The 20,469-nt window shown below is 51.2% G+C and overlaps 1 protein-coding gene across 8 annotated transcripts in view; it reads right to left on the minus strand.

Moving 5' to 3' along the window:
* The window catches only part of RFTN1 (raftlin, lipid raft linker 1), a 209,285-nt gene that overhangs the window by 20,849 nt on the left and 167,967 nt on the right, over nt 1-20,469 (minus strand). The window contains exons 8-9 of one of the 8 annotated variants that reach the window (XR_011487442.1): nt 12,184-12,340; nt 10,438-10,621 (exon numbers count right to left, since the gene is read on the minus strand). The exons of the other annotated variants lie outside the window; for them this stretch is intronic. The gene's annotated coding sequence lies outside the window, so the exon portion shown is untranslated. The remainder of the gene's footprint in view (nt 1-10,437; nt 10,622-12,183; nt 12,341-20,469) is intronic. 8 annotated transcript variants of the gene reach the window in all.

A 20,469-nucleotide genomic window follows, 5' to 3' on the forward strand; every position in this document is an offset into this window, starting at 1 on the left:
GCCTCTAGAAGTCGAAAGTGAGGAACAGACGGTCCCAGAAAGCTGCTCTGCCCACCCCTCGATTATAATCCCTTACAATCCGCTTTGGATTTCTGGCCTCCAGAACTGTTAAGAGACTAAATCTGTGTTGTCTTAAGTCTGCAGTCACTTGTCACAGAAGCACCGATACACAGTCTAAAGCCAGGGAGAGGTCAGGGTGAAAATGAAGACTTGCAGGCTTTGGCCAACACCAGGCAGATGGCAACTCAGGAGGGATGAGGGTGACTGAGGACTGGGTCTCCTGGGGCGGGCAGAGCAGAAGCTGATAAAAAAGCACTGAACTGGGAGGAACCGGGCCAGATGGCCGTCCAGGGTGGAAAATGCGTAATCCAGGAAGTCCTCCGGCAGTTGCGTGGTGGAGACTCCGCGCTTGCACCGCAGCGGGGACGGGTTTCACCCCTGGTCGGGAACTAAGATCTCATGCCATGCCGTGCAGGCAGAGGAAGAGAAGGGAGATCCCCAGCCTCTACTGCCTTGAGAAAGGAAGCACCGTGGAGGCTGAAAAACCAGCTCGGGATAGACAGTGAGGTCTCGGGGGCCCGCGGCCAGGGTGCTTCAGGGGGCAGGAGGCAGCGGCCAGTGTGTGAACACGTTCTTGGGAAATCTGGGCGTCCCTGTGATGTGGCCTGGGCTGAGCAGAGACCCTGGCCTCGAAGGCAGGTGGGGAAGGAAAAATCATGCCCTCAGGCGATGGAAAGCAGAGCTCCAAGGACGGGGCAGGAGGGAAAGCCAAAGAGGCAACATTGCACCTCTCTTTATCAAATAGATGCATGCATGCATGCTAAGTCACTTCAGTTGTGTCTGACTGTGCAACCCCATGGACAGCAGCCCACCATGCTCCTCTGTCCATGGGATTCTCCAGGCAAGAATACTGGAGTGGGCTGCCATTTCCTTCTCCCTATCAAATAGAAAGCGGGCACTAGTTAACCCTGGGGCGGTCCTGCGGGAAACTCCTCGTGTCCTTTAGCATCCCCAGGGGCAAGGCTCTCCTGGGTACCACTGTTCCCCGAGGAAGCTCTGCATCCAGTCCATCTGGCTCTGTGCCAGGCATCAGGGAAGCGAAGCTGCATCAGCCTCTTCCGCTGCTGCAGGCAATCTTGGTCCAGGGGGTGGGGAGGCCAGACACACGGCCCCTCCCCAGAGGCGAGCCGACGGGGCGTGCTGAGGAAGGAGGGCGGGAGGCCCCCCTCTCTGGGGAAGGCCTGACCCCTCTGAGCCAGCGGCAGCTGCAGCGGGCCTGCCTCCCTGGCCCCCGTCCCTCCCGAGGCCTCTCCTGGGACCACGGCTGGCAAGGACCACTGCTTCTGCCAGCCGATGCTGGGGCTGGCTGGAGACGCTGTTTCCCTCTTTGTTTTACACACAATGCCCCAGAAACAACATTTTGCTGATATGTAATTAGGCCAACATAATAGAGTCTAAGAAAGCCGTCGGTCTCATTTTCAACAACTTTGGCTTTCATAATGTTCAAAGAGAATACGTTAAGAAAAAAAAAAGAAAGAAAGCCTAGTTCTCAGATGCGGAAAAGGGGGCAGATGAAATAAATGCATGCGATGTGCGGAAGGCTTCCTTCCTGGGACTCCTTACCCACCCCTGCCTGTTCGCTCACATCTTACCCTGATTTTCTCTACCATGCAAGAAAAACCGCAAACTCTGTAGCCCTCTCAGAGCCCAACAGAATAGCAATGATGACTGTCATTATTATTTGAGACACATTGTTTGCAAAGAATGGCCTCAATGATTACTTGCCCGCCTCGAGGCCTCTTGACAAGGTAAGTGAGCAGCAACTCCCATAGAGTCCACTTCACCCCTTGAATCCAGGCCGGGCTTGGGACGTGCTCTGACCAACAGCAGATGGTAGGCGTGACCGCACGCTGCTCTCGGCCTGGGCTGCGAGGGAGCTTGCTGCTCCTACCTGCTCTCAGGGGACCGGGGACAAGCCCAGGCTGGCCTGTGGGAGGACAGGAGCCCCGCGGCCCAGGCGACCGGCGGACGGGAGGGATGCCACCCTGAGCCAGCGGAGCCGCCGGTGGACCCTCCAGCGACGCAGAAGCAGACTGAGGTTAGAGAAGCTCAGGGCAGGTGAGCAGAAACCCCCGGCGGACCTGCGCGCTCATGGCAACAGCAAATGCTGCTCATCTCAGTTCGCCAAGCTTTGGGACGCCTCATCCCACGGCAGAAGCCAACACAGATCAAGATCATTTGAGAAAAGGCCAATTGCCCGGGGCAGATCTCTGGGAGGAACATCAGAGGGAAAGTCACCTCATCGAACAACGTGCACGAGAGGAGAGACGGTGACTGCTACCGCTGAGCGGAGCCGGGCTGGCTAACATCTCACCTCCCTCAGAGCCGGCAGCACCTCGCCCTCATCTCCTCCGTGGCAGACGCAGGGGGACCCGGCCTGGCACGGCGGCCCCCCAGTCTCACTGGTGACAAGTGACCGTGAGGCTGGGCACCGCCGCCAGTGAGCTCTGGGAGGGAGAGATAAACACATACGTAGGCAGGCGCGCCAGCTCGAGATGTTGTCGGCCGCCTCCCAAAGCACCACGCGCGCCAGGCTGGCAGGCAGCCTAAACCTGCCCAGCAAGATAGTCCTCTCCTGGATTCCGGGCCGGACAGGCGATGTGGTCCTGGGGCGGGCGGCATGGGGAGAGGGGCTGGGGGCTGCACACGCCCACCAGAGCTGCCTGCCAGGCAGAGTGAGAACCAGGTCAGGTGTGTGACGACCAGGCCTCCCCGATTACACTGGAGATCCACCCAGTCCATCCTGAAGGGAATCAGTCCTGAATATCCATTGCAAGGACTGATGCTGAATCTACAATACTTTGGCCACCGGATGCGAAGAGCTAACTCATTGGAAAAGACCCTGATGCTGGGAAAGATTGAAGGCAGGAGGAGAAGGGGACGACAGAGGATGAGATGGTTGGATGGCATCACTGACTCAATGGACATGGGTCTGGGTGGACTCCGGGAGTTGGTGATGGACAGGGAGGCCTGGCATGCTGCGGATCACGGGGTCACAAAGAGTCGGACACGACTGAATGACCAAACTGAACTGAATGAACCTGGACGGGTCAAGGCTGAGGGGGCACGGCTGGGGCAGACCCTGACCGTCAGTGGGCAGGTGCTCCTGGCTGTCCGAGGGCAAACACGCAGCTCAAAGCCATCACACCCTGCGGGCAGCTCTGCAGGGCCCGCGTCCTCCAGGACTGGACATATTACACACACAAACACACACACAGAATGCATCAGGGGTGAGTGCGTCCTCTCCGGCAGGCAGACTTGTAAACAGCTTTGTTTGATAACAATGACACAAGAAATGTTTTCTCCACACGGGGACTCGCAAAGTCCCTTCCACTTGCTGGGAGGAGCTAGAGGAAACTGGGCTTTCTGGCAGTAACTGGGATTTATCACTTTGTCTTTAGACAAGACGTGAACAGGGGATCGCGTTTTAAATCCTGCTTATTTTTCCACCGTATCTACAACCCAGAAAAGAGAGGATTTGAAAACAGCTTTCCCAAAGTATACAATGAAAAAGGATTTACTTTGGAGCTGGCGGGGGTGGGGGTGGGGGGGAAGTGTGTCAGCTAAAATGCTCAAAAACTACATCCAAGTTATCACCAGTTCTCATTCCTGACTGCTTCCCAATAATCACAAAATGCCGGCCCAGAGGATGTCCCTGAGCAAAGGCTGGTTCAAAACCCGAGCAGAGGAGGAGATGGAAGTTAAGGGCTACACAACTGTCGCCGGGCGGCCAGCAGCATCAGAGCTGAAAAGCACAGAGAGTCACTCCGAAAAGAAGTCTCACCGTGCAACATTCAACACAATACATTTCTCTCCCTGACTTTCTCCATCTGGGAAATTCAAGGGCCCACTTCGACATTCAGTCAATGGCCTCCCTGGTCAATAGTTTCTCGGTGGTGACCCAACTGTCAGTCTTGTTGCCATGGTTACCAGGATGCTAACTGGACCCTGTCTTCTTATCGTCCCTTCTCCCTTACGCCTAATTGTGTTGCACAGATCCTCAGCGTGTCCTCTGAGGACCCCGCTCCTGCTAGGAGGGCATCTTCTAGGGCTTCCAAGGGGTTGGGAGACGCTGGTGGGAATATCCAGCCTTCAGGACATGTCGGAGCCCTGACTGGCAGCTCCCCGGTCTCCGGAGTTCTTCAGTTCCCTCTGGTTTCCTGCTCCACTGCAGCCTGCAGACACGTGCAGCGGAGGCTGTCACAGGTGCCCCGCTGGGTTTCCACCAGCATCTGGGCTGTGACCCATCGGGGAGGAGCTGACTGAGAGAACCAAGGTCAAGAAAATAAACATGGTGTCAGAGAGACTGGCCAACTCTGCCTGGGGTCCTGGAGGAAATCCCCCACTATCCTCTGTCTCCTAACACTTCATCATGTTGACCAGTACTTAACACCAATGAGTTTATCGACATATCACTATCTCCTTTCCTGGAACGCATTCTCTACAAAGGCAAGGGGTTTATCTTATTCCTGATGGATCCCAAGCAACTAGGGAATTGTCTGTCACAGAATGGGTGAGTGAATGAACGAATGCACCTTTCCTAGCATTTCTGAGGTAGATTCTGCCACCACTGTCCTATATGCTCAAAATCTTGTCAAAATTGCTGTAAATCACATCCAACACTAACGAGACAGGAATTTGCCTTTAAAAATGGGAGTTAATCTGCCAGGGTGTTGTGATACCAACCTTCTGACCTTTTTGTACACGGAAGCTGGAAGTATATTCATGCATGAAAATTAAATGCAAAATCACGCTGGTCACCAACCACTAAGGCCACTGGATGCTTTAGCAAAGACTGGTAAATTATTAAACTGACCACACACAGATCCACCCTGCCCAGCCTCTGTACCACTCACTGCACTGTTGCAGATGGTCCTACCAGGAGATAAGAGTCTAAGGGTCTATGACTCTGTCTCTTGAATCTGAGTTGAGTTTTGAGACTTTCTTTGGAAATGAATAGGATATTAACAAATGAAAGAAGTAAGCTAGCACCCTGGGGCTCTTGGGGACCCTGTGACTGCCCTCTTGGGAAGAAGCCCAGGCTAGCCTACTAGACGTTAAGACCCACAGGGCCCCGCTGCCCCAGCCAACAGCCAGCCAACTGTCAGACACAGGAGTGAGGCCACCTGGATCCTCCCATCACCTGATTCAGAGCCCAGGACAGGTTCGCTAAGCTGCTCCAGAGCAGAGGAACTGCTCAGAGGACCCAGAGAGTCTTGAGTTGAATAAAAGGTTATCTGAAGAACACTCCATGGCACACATTTTACTTATTTGTTAATTGATGGGCATTTGGAGTGTCTATACTTTTTGGATATTGTGAATAATGCTGCCATGAAGATTCATGTATAGGGTTTTATGCAGACCTACATTTTCAATTTCTCTTGAATATACGTCTTGGAGTAAAATCACAGGTCGGTCATATGGTAACGATGCTGAACATTTTAAGGAACTCTCCATGCATCACTTTTGCAATAAGAAAAAAGCTATAAAACGTGGCCTCATTAGACTAGCTTCTGAGCCTTCTTGTCTAATTTACCAAATGAGCCAAATGATCCCCCTTTCCACTGAGTTGAAGAGGATATTTAAGAATTTTTCCTCAAAGAGGCCACTGACTTAAAAGCAGTAGTTGACACATGCATCCTAGTTTATTAAAGCTGGAAGGGACCAGGGTGGTTCTCTGTCCAGTGGTTCCTGGTTGGATTTTTAACATGCAGACCCCTAATCTCCACCCCCAGACCTCCCGACTCTGAGCTTCCAGGGCTGGCTCTTGGGAATGTGCATTTGTATCAAGTCCCCAGGTGATTCAGGAAGGCCACCTCCATCACCCCTAAGAGTTGGTACCTGGGTCGGCAGCGGCATGCCCCAGCCACCTCCTCTGGCAGGTGGCTCCACCAGAGTTCCCCAAGGAGACCCAGCTTTCCCCTTGCAGGCAAGGAAAACAGCCTGACCCCTTATCAGAGGTTTGCCCTTCAAAGACGTGGAATCAGCTTCCTGACTCCCTGTGTTTCTTCCTCCTCCAACATAAACACGCCCACATGTTTTCAACCATTTCCAGGCATGTCCCCCATCTCTACCCACACCACTCCCCCTCCCCCGGTCTGTCTGTGGTTCTTGTCAAACACAGCAGTGTGGTGGGCATAACCCTCCCAGTCAGCCAAGATCACAATGCAGACCAGAGGATAAGAACCTCCCGTGTGCATTTCACAACATGGTCAGTTATCCTTTAAACACAGCAGTAACCTCAGGTTGTTCCGTATCCATCCAACCAGTGTTGGATGAGAGGCTGTAACACAAAAGGAGTTAATTTGGATCCAGGGAACATGAACATTAGAAACAGCTAGTTCCTGACTCGAGGAGTTTGCAGAGCAATTAAAAAATAACTCTATGCCATACGATCCATCAATCCCACTCCTGGGCATACATCCGGACAAAACTATAATTTGAAAAGATACACGCATCCCAGTGTTCACACATAACTATTTACAATAACCAAGACATGCAAGCAACTTAAATGTCCACCCACAGATGAATGGAAAAGGAAGATATGGCATCTATGCATATACATATATGCCACATCTTCATATATATAGATAGATAGATACAGTGGAATACTACTCAGTCATAAAAAAGAATGAAATAATGCCATTTTCAGCTCACAATTTATCTGGGAAACTTAGGCAAAGCAAATGAAAAATTAGAAAATGGATGGATCTAGAAATTACCATACCAAGGGAAGTAAGGCTTCTGAGAAAGAAACATGTATGGTATCACTTATATGTGGAATCTAAGATAAGACAGAAATGAACTTATCTATGAAGCAGAAACAGACTCACAGACACAGAGACCAGATTTGTGGTTCCAATCCAGGGCAAGATGGAGGTGGGATCAGGGGCGGAATGGATGAGGAGCTGGAATTAGCAGATGCAAACTATTACATACAGAGAACAGATACACAACAAGGTCCCACTGTATGCCACAGAGAACTATGATAAACATCCTGTGATAAAACATAATGGGAGAGAGTAATTTAAATGAATGCATATATACACGTAACTGAATCACTCTGCTGCACATGTGAAACCAATGCAATATTATAAATCAGCTACACTTCAAAGAAACACAGATTTTAAAAAAATTACATAACTCTAAAGGAAGGTGGAACACGGTAAGTGCCAAAAGGAAGGGAACGCAAATCCAGCCCAGGACATCACAGGTGACATCACAAAGAGGAGCAGCTGGAAGGGCGAAGATCACAGAGGCGGAGACTGGGGTGCAGACGGGACTCGGCAGAGGGCAGGAGATGATACAGATGGAGGGACAGGTAAGCAGGTGTGATCTGGAGAGCCCCGCTGGGTCCCAGTTCAGAGCCCTGGAGTACTGGCGGGGAGCGGCGGGCAGACTCTTCACCTGCTTTAACTTAGTCACTAGGACTGCTTTCAAATCAGGTATTCTCCATTCTGTATTATTGATTTTTTTTTTGCTCTTAAATACAATTGATTTTTTTCATACTTAAATGTATCCTATTGCGTTTTATTGAACTGGTTTTGACCTAACATTGATAAACTAGTAGATGATGAGACTGGAAGGTGTTTAAGAAGTCAGGAAACCCTACTCAAAAAAAGAAGCTGGACTAGAGAAGTAGTTCTCAAGGTTTTTGCTTTTGTTTGTTTTTCTTTTTTTTTAAGAAGTAGTGAAAGAGTTTCCACAAAGACCAATGAAATCTAATTAGGAAGCCCAATATGGAGAAGCAGATAAATGCAGAAAAAGCAGCTCTGGGTCCCACTGCTATGGGTAGGTTACCCAGAATCATGCCTACCCCTCACTCTCAACGATTCCCTCAATTCTTCCCCCCAACTCCATACGCAACTGAAATTTTTTTTGTGGAGTCCAAGAGCATCTCATTTGAAAAGACCCTGATGTGGGAAAGATTGAGGGCAGGAGGAGAAGGGGATGACAGCGGATGAGATGGTTGGATGGCATCACTGACTCAATGGACATGAGTTTGAGTGAACTCCGGGAGTTGGTGATGGACAGGGAGGCCTGGCATGCTGTGGTTCATGGGGTCGCAGAGTCCGACACGACTGAGTGACTGAACTGAAGAACACCTCAGTTCTTTGGATGCTGACGGCCACCCTGTATGCCCCACGGCCTCCCAGAGGTCCCCACCTTCTACACAAGACCCGGACCAAGATGTGGAACAGGGCAGGAGGCACAGGAGGGCAACACAGGGCCCAGGAAGGAAACCCTCCACCCAGTTACAGGTGTTCTTACAGAGGGCAGCCCCTCACCCAGTTCGCTCCCCTCATAGACCCTTCCTTTTTATTTGGGTTTCCTAAAATTCTCGGCCAACTGGACTTAAAAAGAACAAATTTCGAGGAGTAGCAATTAATGGTCACTTGGAAGAATACTTGCCTACCTTCTATTCTCATTAACTTCATGTACTAAATTCTTAGAGAAGCATTTGTCCTGTCCTCACCTGTGGCTCTCAGGCTGTCTGTGCATTTAAAACGTTCTCAGAGGGGCCACGTGGAGTGTGTGAGAAAGACTGCAGGCAGTCCTCAGAGCAAAGACCAACCCTCAGCTGGCAGCCGGCAAGGAAGCAAGGCCCCCAGTCCTATAACCACCAGGAGCTGGATTTGGCCAACAACCTGGATGAGCCTGGGAGCAGATCCTGCCACCAGATCCTCCGGTAAGAACCACAGCAAGGATCACAGCCCTGCCACCCCGATTTCAAACTTACGAGACCCGAAGGAGCAGACCAGTTGAGTTCACCTGGACTTCTGACCTCCAGAAGCTATACGACAATAAAGTGCGTGTGCGTGTGTGTGTTTAAAGATCTTCTAGAATCATCTCCCACCCTTCTAATTGCAAACACATCAAGAAAGCCTGAAGATAAAGCCTTTCTTTATTTTCACATTAAGGGTCTCCTCCTTTTTGTCATTCTGTGGAACGCATGGATGGTTTAAAGCATACCACTTTCAAACAATGCGCTTGTCCTATGATTCTGAAAATGGGGATAATTTCTTTCCCTCTCCTTTCCGCTGCACCCAGGTTCTAAATTTGCTGTGTCCTGGGATCCTCACCAGACCACACACTTGCCCCTCCACTCTCATCAGCCTTCAAAGGTTTCTGGTGATTTAGGGCCTCTCACCACCCCTCAGGAAGCTTGACAAGGAAGAGAAGTTATTTACGGGCATGGAAAGGGGGTGGCATTCATTTTTAATGACTGCACTTCTTTCCCTCGGTTAAAGAAATCAATCCTTCTGCTTGGATTTCCTCCATTCATCACATTTTGCAGTGGCTGACACACAGTAGGAACTCAATATTTATTTGTTGAATACATTTTTTAAAAAGTCTAACTGAGTGTATAACTAAATTTTGAGCAGGAAGTGAAGTATGGGAATCGGAGAGTCAGGGCCATCTAGTTTATGGAAGAAAAAAGTGCAGACAGAGAGTAAAAATCAAATTCTTCCTTTCATCTCCCCGGTCTGCGAGCCGTCACCAAGTCCAAGATTAACTGTCTTCTTTAAAATACTCCTGGGGCGTCCCTGCCTTCTGCTCCCATTCAGCGGAAACTACTGGCTTCCAAACCCAATAGCCCAGGTCCCCAGCCCCTCCCAGCCCCAGCTCATCACGGTCTTGAGAGCGACATGCATCTGGGCCCCAACCCTGGCCGACAAGACCCAAGGGAAACTCTGCTTGGGAGTTCCTGGGAAAGGTCCTGCTTGCTAATAAAAAAGGGCGCATGGCAGGAAACGCCCTGTTCTTCCCCGTCGTCGTCATGTTCCCATGAGACGCCGGGATCTGCTGCAGCTGCCTGGGGGTCGGGGTCGTGAGAGGAGACTTGGCAGACACGTCAAGGACCAGGACGCAGGAGGTGACGGTACCCGTGTCCCTGGTCATGTCCCCAAGCTGCCGAAAAAGCTGACTCTGCAGCCAGCGCCTTGCTCCAGACTTCCTGCCCAGGCAAACGCGCTGACAGACCCCGACAGTCCCGGCCACGGCCAGGCGGACATTCGGCGCAGACCGTGGGAAGCATCCTGAGTGATGCTTGCAAACAACACCCCTGCTCTCTCACCTGGGGACCTCTCCCCCAGGCTCCTGTCTGCCTTCCCCTTTCCAGTCCGTTTCTCCAAACACGCATCACTTCGAGGCCAGCAGGCTGGATGCGGGGCTCTCTGATGAGAGATTCCCTCCTTGTCCCCTTCAGCCCACAAGCCCAGCACTTGCCTGGACCACAAGCCGCCGGCAGACTCCCTTCCCACACAGACCCGCCGTCAAGCACACATCCCAGGGCTCCTTTGGAGGTATGTCTGTGGATGCTGTACCCGTTTCCCAGGGCTGTGCTAACAAGTGCCCACAGCCTCGGTGGCTTACAGCAACAGATACGGATCGTCTCCCAGTTTTGGAGGCCAGACGTTCACGGTCAGCATCAGCGCTCCGACGCAAGGGGTCAGCGGGGCAACGCCCCCTCTGGAGGCTCCACCTGGGAACTGTTTTCTGTTTCTCCTCTCTGCCGGTGGCCGGCTCCTTCCTGGGCCTGCGGCTGCGTTCCTGCGAGCTTCAAGGCCAGCATTTTCACATCCCCTGACCCTCCTTCCCAATAAGAACCGTGAGATTGCTCTTACAACCCAGCATATAATCTGGAATCACCCCCCACCCCAAGATCCTTAACTCTGATCACATCGGCAAAGACGCTTTTTCCAAATGAGGTTAATTCCTCCCCCTTGCGGATGGACCACCCCGGGTTTCATACCCCTCCCCCTTGGGGATGGACCACCCCGGGTTTCAGACCCCTCCCCCTTGGGGATGGACCACTCCGGGTTTCAGACCCCTCCCCCTTGGGGATGGACCACCTCGGGTTTCAGACCCCTCCCCCTTGGGGATGGACCACCCCGGGTTTCAGACCCCTCCCCCTTGGGGATGGACCACCCCGGGTTTCAGACCCCTCCCCCTTGGGGATGGACCACCCCGGGTTTCAGACCCCTCCCCCTTGGGGATGGACCACCCCGGGTTTCAGACCCCTCCCCTTGGGGATGGACCACCCCGGGTTTCAGACCCCTCCCCCTTGGGGATGGACCACCCCGGGTTTCAGACTCCTCCCCCTTGGGGATGGACCACCCCGGGTTTCAGACTCCTCCCCCTTGGGGATGGACCACCCCGGGTTTCAGACCCCTCCCCCTTGGGGATGGACCACCCCGGGTTTCAGACCCCTCCCCCTTGGGGATGGACCACCCCGGGTTTCAGACCCCTCCCCCTTGGGGATGGACCACCCCGGGTTTCAGACCCCTCCCCCTTGGGGATGGACCACCCCGGGTTTCAGACCCCTCCCCCTTGGGGATGGACCACCCCGGGTTTCAGACCCCTCCCCCTTGGGGATGGACCACCCCGGGTTTCAGACCCCTCCCCCTTGGGGATGGACCACCCCGGGTTTCAGACCCCTCCCCCTTGGGGATGGACCACCCCGGGTTTCAGACCCCTCCCCCTTGGGGATGGACCACCCCGGGTTTCAGACCCCTCCCCCTTGGGGATGGACCACCCCGGGTTTCAGACTCCTCCCCCGTTGGGATGGACCACCTCAGGGGCATCTGAAGCTCCAGGCACTTATAGTTCCCCCTGCCCGAGCCCCAGGCTCGGTACCCAGTGGCAGGTGGCAGCGAAGACACAGGGGAAGTGAAAGAAGCAAGCGAGAAGGGATCCAAAGGATGGGAGGCAGCGTCCGCTGCGTCTCCGAACGGTGACCAGAACGAGCAGACGCGCCTCTCCTCCGCTCCGCCCCGCGTCCCAGTGGCAGGAAGCCCCCCTAATGCCCCCGGCTCATCCACGTCCTAACCATGGCCACCTCGCCGGAGCCCACGGGGCCCAGGGGCCTTGGTCAGTCTCGGCCCTGCCTGCGAACGTCTCGTCCACAGGCCACCCACCAGCACGGATCGCCCTGCTGCGTATTGCAGGAAGTCTGCGTCCAGCCTGGAGGCTCCCCACAGGCCCGGGCCTCTGCATTCCCGTCCCAGCACAGCAAACAGCCGGCCACTCACTCTGACCCTCTGGGGCTTCCCGATTCCCTGAGGGCTCTCTGTTTTGTGCCCACGAATCCCCTTCACCCTAAAGTATTTTTACTCCTACATAATCCTCCACCGAGGGCCAGCCGCATCTCGGGGAACTGGAGGGCTGGCGTTAATCCAAGACCCCATCGTCTCTGCGTGCTGTCGCTGCTACGATCCACGTGACACTCATGACCTCCCAGCCAGGTTGCTGCTGACCAGGAGGCAGAGGAAAACATCTGTGAAAAGAAGTAAAGAGGATCACAAGGCCATGCTGGGCTCTGCCCTCCCAGCACAGGGTCAGAGTCAGGGCAGGACTCAGGACTCAGGCCTTGGGACCTGCCTGCTGGCCCAGTAGTTAGGACTCTGTGCTTGCATTGCCAAGGGCCTGGGTTTGATCCCTGGTCGGGAAGGTGAGATGTCACAAGCCTCTCGGCGCAGGCGAAAAAAAAAGTCAGGACTCAATGACCTAAGAGTGGCCTTTCTAAGTCACTGTTTTAAAATATGATCTCCATCATTTGGGAAGGAGAACAGCTAACCTAGAGAACACACACTGTTCAGACTAAGCTGTCTTCCACCAAGTCTTTTACAGCCAGAGAGCACTGTAAGCCCTTTCCAGAGACAGGAGGAGGATTTCAAAAGTCCGGGGAAGTTCAACATGGCCCCACGGCTAGAAGTGCTCCATGGGAGGCTGGCTCCAGGTGGACATGTGACTCCCGAGCAAAAGCTGGAAGCAGCTAAGAAAACGGTGAGTCTGTGGAGATGGATAATGTGATTCACAGGGGTGGAAGGGATGTACCCGGCCCCCCAGAGAGGCAGAGTGAGGCAACGCCAACATAGGAGGAAGAAGGTCAAGTCTTGAATGAGATCGGGTACATTCGACTACCTACATATATACACACTGTTCAGTCGCCGAGTCGTGTTTGCCTCTTTGCAACCCCGTGGCCCGCAGTACACCAGGCTGCCCTGTCCTTCACTAGCTCCCGGAGCTTGCTCAAACTCATGTCCATTGAGTCGGTGATGCCATGCAACCATCTCGTCCTCTGTCGTCCCCTTCTCTTCCTGCCTTCAATCTTTCCCAGCATCAGGGTCTTTTCCAATGAGTTAGCTCTTTGCATCAGGTGGCCCAAGAACTGGAGCTTCAGCTTTAGCATCATATTCAGGTATATACCCTGAATACAGCAGGATATTCAGGGTTGATTTCCTTTAGGTTTGACTGGTTTGATCTCCTTGCAGTCCAAGGGACTCTCAAAAAGTCTCCTCCAGCACCACAGTTCAAAAGCATCAATTCTTTGGCGCTCAGCTCTTTTTATGGTCCATCTCTTACATGACTACTGGAAAAACCACAGTTTTGACTACTCAGACCTTTGTTAGCAAAATGATGTCTCTGCTTTTTAATGTGCTCTCTAGGTTTGTCATAGCTAATATATACATACACATGCACACACCTTTCAAAACTATGTTCAACCCCATCGTTTACACTAGCACAATTTACACTGGGCAAGACATGGAAGCAACTTAAAGGTCCACAGACAGAAGAACGGATAAAGAAGACGTGGGACATATGTACAACGGGATACCCGCTGTTTAGTCACTAACTGTGTCAGACTCTTTTGCGACCCCATGGACTGTATCTGCCAGGCTCCTCTGTCCATGGGATTTGCCAGAGAAGGACACTGGAGTGGGTTGGCGTGTCCTTCTCCAGGAGATCTTCCCGACCTAGGGACTGAACTCGCATCTCCTGCATTGTCAGGTGTATTCTCTACCACTGAGTCATCACAGAAGCCCAATGGAATACTACTCAGCCATAAAAAAGAATGAAATCATGCTGTTTGCAGTTACATAAATGGACACAAAAATTATTATACCAAGTGAAGTCAGACAGTGACAAGTATCATATGATATCACTTATATGTGGAACCTAAAAAATGGCACAAATGAAGCCATTTACAAAACAGAAATATATTCACAGACATAGAAAACAAACTTATGGCTACCATACGGAAGAGGGAGAGAGAAAAGTTAGGAGTTTGGAATCAGCAGATGCACATTACTGTATATAAAACAGATAGGCAACAAGGTCCTACTCTATAGCACAGGGAACTATATTCAGTATCTTGTAGTGACTTACAATGGAAAAGAATCTGAAAAAGAACATAACATATATAATTGAACCACTTTGCTATATACCTGAAACCCTGTAAATTTACTTGAATAAAAAATTCTGTTCAAAACAAGAAGCTGTACAAGAAAAAATACAAGTAAGACAATGGAAAGTGGAATTACTCAATTCCTATTTTACTTTCTTTTCCACAAGGAGAAAATACACCTAATACAATAAATACACCTAAATACATCTTAGCCACTTCCCTGGTGGCTGAGACGGTAAGGAGTCTGCCTGCAATACAGGAGACCCAAGTTCAATCTCTGGGTTGGGAAGATCCCCTGGAGAAGGAAATGACAACCCACTCCAGGATTCTTGCCTGGAAAACCCCATGGACAGAGGAGCCTGGTGGGCTACAGTCCATGGGGTTGCGAAGAGTCAGACACGACTGAGAGACTTCCCTCTCTCTCTCAAAGCCTCAGAGAAGAAAGGCTACAGGGATATGGAACTAGCTATCTTCTAAAAACAAGTTTTTTGTTTCCTTAAGTGAATGAGTAATTCTATACATAAAAATGAAACCATTACGGGTAAAGCTGCCTTCTGCCCTTCCATTCCAAGTCATATGTAACCACGCTCACCAGCTTGATGGCGGTCCTTCCAGGCCTTTCTCTGCACTTGCATACTCCCACAGAATATGCATCACATTATTTTGTGAAGCTTTTTCCCCCGTTAAAGTTATCACATTGGTGAGGGTATCTCTGTACTGGTCAGGGTTCTCCTGAGAGACAGAACCGACGGAACAGGTAGAGAACACAGACAGACTTTAGGACAGACAGACAGATGAGACAGAGAGAGATAGATTGATTTAGAGGAACTGGCTTGTGCAACTGGGAGGCTGGCAAGTCCAGCTCTGCAGGGCAGGCCCGCTCCTGAGGTCCTCAACTGACTGGGTGAGGTTTACTCACAGTATGGAGGGTTCATCAGCTACTTGGAGTCTACTCCTCCAAACATTAACCGTACACCTCCACTCCAACATCTGCACTGGTGTTTGACAGAACCACTGGGTAGCCCACCCTGACCAGGGTGTCACATAAAAGTAACCATCACAGTTAACCTGCAACTTGTCTCCCCAATGAACATATCCTGGAGTTCCTTCCGTGTCAGTTTGTACAGAACGACTGCACAGGCAGCAAGGAGGCACCATCCACTATTTAACCATTCCCCTACGGATGGACACGCACCTCACTTCCTTTTTCCCATTACTAGTAAAGATGCTGAAACCGTGTCCTGGTATCAATCTGCCTTCTGCTAAACAAATGCCTGTGTTTTTCCAAAAGAGATGGACGGGATGTGTGGATGTCACAAATCATGGGTAGGGGTGGGCGCTGAAAACTTTTCAGAGAGGTTGGCAACCTGCCTTCCAAAGCAACCTCAGTTTTTTACATGATGAATTTACAATTCATCAAGCCAAGAAGAATTCCACTTTAAGGAAACAGTGCTGAGCACACTGGCAAGTCACTATCAAAGGTGGAAGTGAGGAACTTGATCAAAGGGAAAGCCTGGAGGCTAGACGTCTCATTTACCCAGCCACTGGCAGACTCCGCTGAGCTGCGGTTTGCTCTGGGTGGGACGCACTGGAACTGCCACGCAGGCCTGGTCCTTCCTCAGCAGTGATCATCCACGTGAAAATCTCCCGTATCACAGAAACAAGGCCGATATCTGCTGTTGTTGGCACTAAAGGCTATGATCTCAGAACCAAAATAATTATCTTGGAGAAACTGTGGCAGTGAAGAAAAAAAAAAAGGCCAGATGGTTTTAAAAGGACAAATATTGGCGTCTTTGTTGAAGCAGAAGGTGGTGAATTCTAGATACTGCAGACACTGCTGCTACTGCCTGGAAAATCCCAGTGGGGACCGTTAGAGGGATGGTTGGGAGCCCAGGGAATCAGGAGGTGGGCCCCCAGGAGCCCGCAGAAGTCCATGAAGAACAGGGGGACGTACGGGGAGGGGTGGGGGGTAGCCCAGAGTGGTCCCAGTTGTAGAAATGCCTCGTATAAGCCTCTCCTGGGTCCTTTAGGGACAAGATGGGGACTGCTGGGTGGAGTGACAGGGCCATCTTAAACCTCTGCAGAGGGGGCTGGGGTCGCCTGAGGGTCTGGAGAGGTTCCCGCAGCACGCCAAAGGGCTGAGGCCCCCACCCAGCCTGCCCGAGCCCAGGCAGCGGGGAGCAACCTGACACAGGAAAGGCTCAGAGAAGCCAGAGCTGGGAAGATCCCCCAGATGTAGGATGATACGATCCTGATCACAAAGGTCTCAGCAGGCTGGAAAAAAGGGCAGAAACCAAAGAGAGGAGATGCTATGGAGGCAATTCAACAGGAAATAGAACCTACAGGTAGCGGGGGAGAGACCCCTGACGACAGCACTTCCCGGAATGAAACCTATGGGGGTTCAGAGACTCTAATAGGGGAGTTCCAGTGGTCATGGACAGATGTGAGAGCTGGACCATAAAGAAAGCTAAGCACTGAAGAACTGATGCTTTTGAACTGTGGTGTTGGAGAAGACTCTTGCGAGTCCCTTGGACTGTAAGGAGATCCAAGCAGTCCATCCTAAAGGAGATCAGTCCTGAGTGTTCATTGGAAGGACTGATGCTGAAGCTGAAACTCCAATACTTTGGCCACCTCATGCGAAGAGCTGACTCATTGGAAAAGACCCTGATGCTGGGAAAGATTGAGGGCAGAAGGAGAAGGGGACGACAGAGGATGAGATGGCTGGATGGTGTCACCAACTCAATGGACATGAGTTTGAGTAAACTCCGGGAGTTGGTGATGGACAGGGAGGCCTGGCGTGCTGCAATTCATGGGGTCACAAAGAGTCGGACACGACTGAGCAACTGAACTGAACTGACCCGAACGGGGGACCCAGAAACCCATCCTGTCTCCAGCTGCACGAGAAGCCCAGGAGGCAGGCTGCTCTCCATGAGGCCCTTCAGATCCCAGGACGCTGCACAGGTGAGCACCTCCAGGTGAGTCTTCTGTGTTCCCACACCCGTTCAGGTCAGTCAGACCCGTTACCACAGATCCATGTCTTAATTTAAATTATTTAAAGTGGATAGGAAGTGCAACGGAAGTTGTTTCTAGGAAAACTAGGTAGAACGCTTTGAAGAGATCTGACAAAGGACAGTTGCTTAAAAAATAACAACTGTGGCCACTGTCCGGGGGGGGGTGGGGCGGGTAGGTGGGAAGGCAGGGGTGGAGCTGGAAAAGACCAGGAAAAAATCATGGACACAGAAGGATTCTGCAGTCAGAGCCCTTTGCTGTACTTTAAAGACCGTGTCACTGGCCCTGGGGTACAGCACGCTTTGGTTTATAAAACAAGGATGAAGCAGAATTCTAACCAGCAGACCCAAAACTCAAAAAGACTGGCACATGGATGTGTACTTACATATTTCATATTAAACTGTATAACGTGAATATGATTCTTTCTTTTTTAAAAATTGCGTTAAAGTAGAGCTGATTTACAATGTTGTGCTAATTTCTGCTGTCTGGCAAAGTGACTGAGTTATACATATATATATTCCTTTTCATATTCTTTTCCCTTGTGGTTTATCACAGGATATTGAATATAATTCCCTGTGCTATACATAGGATCTTGCTGCTTATCCATCCTACATATACTAGTTTGCGTCTGCAATCCCAAACTCCCAATCCTTCCCTCTGAATGTGATATTCTCTGGCTCCTTTGCATTGATTTTTTCAATTAACCCCCCAGCTCCCATAGCAACTGCGTCAGCTCAAGGTGTTCTCCCTACTGTGTTATATTTAGTTCTGATGGCAAGTTTCACAAGAAGCTCGAAGACACTGCAGGGGAGAGGGCCGTGCCTGGAGGAGGCGCCACGGCTCCCTAGTGCCGGATCCCGCGGCTCTGAGGGGCGGGCAGGCTGAAGGACGCGACACAGGGACGACCACCCTCGTCTCTGCCTCTCACCTGTTTGTCTGTGCACCGTCTCCCTTTCCTTTCGAACAGTTACCCTCTCTGCCCACACTCCAGACTGTAAATTAAGTAGGCTCAAAGAACATAAACAAAACACTCGTTATAAATGCCCTATGGATGGACTTTCATCCCATTCACAAGTGCCTTTAATCTTAGGCCGTAGGAGACAAACGCAATCATTATATTGGCCTTTGACTCCACGTGTTCCCTAGTCCAGCCTCCTCTGGGATATTAGGACAAGGTTAACACAACAGGCGGAGGATCTTTCTAACTGATGGTCCCAGGTGACTGAAGAAAGCAAGCCCTGTTTACTCACTACAGACATTCACCACTTTTAAATCCATTATCTCTTTTCATTCTCATCGACTTGGAGAGGTGGTTACTGGTGTCCTCATTTGCACAAGTGAAAAATGGAAAAGCAGACGGGGTGGTTTCCTTTTCACACTCAGTCGGCGGGAAGTAAGCAGGATGCCTACCCGGCGAGATTCCAGAACCACATTCTCTTTGCAACCTACTACACGGAGCTTCCCTGGTGGCTCAGACGGTAAAGTGTCTGCCTGCAATGCGGGAGACCTGGGTTCAATCCCTGGGTCGGGAAGATCTCCTGGAGAAGGAAATGGCAACCCACTCCAGTGTTCGTGCCTGGAGAATCCCATGCATGGAGGAGCCTGGTGGGCTGCAGTCCTTGGGGTCGCAAAGAGTCGGACACGACTGAGCGACTTCACTCACTCACTCACACTGTCTGCAGAGCTGTGAAGAGCCAGGTAGGTTTTCTTATGAAAGTGTGCGTGTGTGCGTGCGCGCGTGCGCGCGTGCGTGTGTGTGTGTGTGCGTGTGTGTGTGTGTGTGTGTATGTAGCAGGAGAGAGACAGGATGGCCAGGAAGACGTGGCAGAATTAGAAAGGCGTGTCTGCACCCAGAGTTTGCGGAATCAGCATGTCCAGGAGTAAAGGGCCGGATGAGGACAAGCCAGTCCCAGCTCCGAGAGGAGAAAGAGCTGCTCAGGGTGTTGTGCGGTTAGAGTCCTGGGAGGTTCCCCAGGACAGCGGCTGCCGGAGAAGCAGGGCCAGCCATGAGCCAAGAGGGCCCTGCCCAGGCTTGAATGGAAGGGTCCTCCCCAGAGGCCGAAAGGGTGGGGAGGAGAGGAAGGGGCCGGGACTGGAGGACCCGGTGCACACGTGTGCAGGGCAGGAGCCATCTGGCGGCTGCGGCGAGGGTCTGACGGAGCTCTTCTGGCTGCTGGGTCGGAGGCAAGTCCACCCGGACTGCACCCTGCTGGGCTGCGACGTGACACCTGCACACGCGTGGCTCCTGCAAGCGGGGGCTGATGCTCACAGTGGGCGGAAGCGGGGAGCTCGGGGCGAGAGTCTGGATGTCTGTCTTAAAAAGCTCTCCAGGGGATTCCGATACAAGCTGTTTTGAGAAACACTGGTCTACCCTTTGGCGCAATTCAAGAAGCAACTCCTGGGTGCCTTGGAAAACAAAGGTGAACATCCACTGACAGATGAATGGATAAAGAAGATGTGGCACGTACATACAGCAGAATGTTACCCAGCCATAAAAAACATGAAATAATGCCATTTGCAGCAACGTGGGTGGACCTACAGATCATGGTACTAACTAAAGTAAGCCGAAGACAAATGTGGTATCACTTACATGTGGAACCTTTAGAAAGCTAGGAATAAATTTATATACAAAACAAAAATAGACCCACAGACATAGAAAACAAACATGGTCACCAAAGGGGAGACGAGAGGGTTAATGAGGGGTTTCAGACTAACAAGGACCAACGGTGAGGAACATATATTCTGTACACCTATAAAGGAAAAGAATATGAAAAATATATATAAAGGATACAGAATATATACGTACATAAAACTTAATCACTTTGCTATACACCTGAAACTAACATGACATTGTAAATCAACTATACTTCAATAAAAAAAATAGTAATAATTTTAAAAATTGACAAGGGGGAAGAAAAGACAACTGTGTCCTTACTTGAGTTTATAACCATATCCCCCTCCCACAGATATTTCAGACTGTAGGCGTTCCCTCCAGTTACACGTCAAGGTCACATTTTGAAATTTCAGTACTGCAAACGCTGAAGAAGGATGAATCCTTGGAGTGCTTTTCCCATCACCCGTTGCATCAAATACCACATTACCACAGACGTCTGGAGAAAGGAGCGTCTGTACCGTTCTTTCAGACATTGATTCTTTAGAACTGAGTGAACTTCAGAATCACTTTGAGGGCTTGTTAAAACTCTAATGGC

This window comes from Odocoileus virginianus, chromosome 4 (assembly GCF_023699985.2).
Source record: "Odocoileus virginianus isolate 20LAN1187 ecotype Illinois chromosome 4, Ovbor_1.2, whole genome shotgun sequence".
NCBI lineage: Eukaryota > Metazoa > Chordata > Mammalia > Artiodactyla > Cervidae > Odocoileus > Odocoileus virginianus.